The sequence below is a fragment of the Ornithorhynchus anatinus genome, chromosome 4 (genome assembly GCF_004115215.2).
Source record: "Ornithorhynchus anatinus isolate Pmale09 chromosome 4, mOrnAna1.pri.v4, whole genome shotgun sequence".
Lineage (NCBI taxonomy): Eukaryota > Metazoa > Chordata > Mammalia > Monotremata > Ornithorhynchidae > Ornithorhynchus > Ornithorhynchus anatinus.
Window position 1 is genome coordinate 83,658,448 of NC_041731.1, and position 1,320 is coordinate 83,659,767.

Below are 1,320 nucleotides of genomic sequence, written 5' to 3' on the forward strand. Positions count from 1 at the left end.
AAAAGCATTCCCTAATTCTTCCTCATAATGTAGTCAAAATGGCTAATAAAAACAAGTGCGATAGCAGGAGCATCTGTAAGCAAGCTCCCAGGAAGTTTTAGGACTCTTTTGGGCAGCATGGGTCAGGAAAGCAAATAAGCACTAGAATATAGTCTCCATGAGGACAGGGATTGTGTCGATTGACTCTCTGGCATTGTACTCTCCCAAGTGTTTAATACAGTGCTCTGCACACAGTAAGTGTTCAATAAGTATCACTGACTGATTAATTGAACAGGAGGCAAGAATGGATTTCCAGGGGCTACAAAACCACCAACTTAGTCCCGTTCTTTAACCAATATGTAAGCTCCCGTTTCGTTTGAATCTTCTAAAGGACTAAACTCCTAATTCTGCAGTTTGCATTAATTCTTGCCCCTCTCAGGATCACACCTGGAGAGTTTCCAGTATTCTACCAGTTTCAGCTATGGATGGGAGAGTCAAGCAGAAGCATACCCATTCCCTTCCTAGCTTGGGCAGTGCTTAGCGAGGGGAAGGCAATCTGCTACAACTCAAAACTCACTTGTGCTGGGCAGCAGAGGCATGGGAGAGAGCCGAAGGTGGAGACTCAGGTTTACTGCATGGAAGAAGGCAGTGGTAAACCACTTCCAAATTTTTACCAAGAAAACTCTATGGAAACCCTACCAGAATGTTTGCAGATGGAGGTGGGGTATTCTGGGAGCGGTGTGTCCATGAAGTTGCTATGGGTCAGACATGACTCAACAGCATAAGACAAGACATTAATTCTTGAGATGATCTGAACAAAGTTTCCTGCTTTGAATAGTTTCCAGGGACAGCCCTGGCCCTTGTCTGGAAATGTGTTTTTTTAAATGGCATTTAGTAAGTAACTACTATGTTCTGAACACCGGGATAGGGAATGTTTCTTATCCCCATGTTACAGATGAGGAAACTGAGGTACTGAGAGGTTGAGACACACAGCCTAAGGTCACACAGCCTACTGGATAGTGGTGGAGCCAGAATTCAAACGTAGGTCTTCTGACTTCCAGTTCTTCTGACTAAATAGCAGCTAATATTCCAAATGACAAAAATTTTACTAGATATCTGCTCTTACTACTATTAATAGCAATAATAATAATTGTAGTATTTGTTAACCACTTACTGAGTGGTTAACACTCAGAGCCAAGCACTATACTGAGTGCTGGGGTGGTTGGAAGATAATTAGGTTGGTCATAGTGGATAAAATAGTCTATAATAAATGAACAGAGCAACATGAAAGACTGCTTATGTGGCTACAGGCGTACATCAAGGAGCTGTCGGGGTTATGGA

At 42.6% G+C, this 1,320-nt stretch overlaps 1 non-coding gene across 1 annotated transcript; it reads left to right on the plus strand.

Annotated features, from left to right (window-relative positions):
* The first annotated feature begins 408 nt into the window (after positions 1 to 408).
* On the plus strand, positions 409 to 546 carry LOC114811391. Its single transcript, XR_003759095.1, has one exon. It is a non-coding gene; the product is annotated as a small nucleolar RNA SNORA7 (small nucleolar RNA).
* The last annotated feature ends 774 nt before the right edge of the window (positions 547 to 1,320 follow it).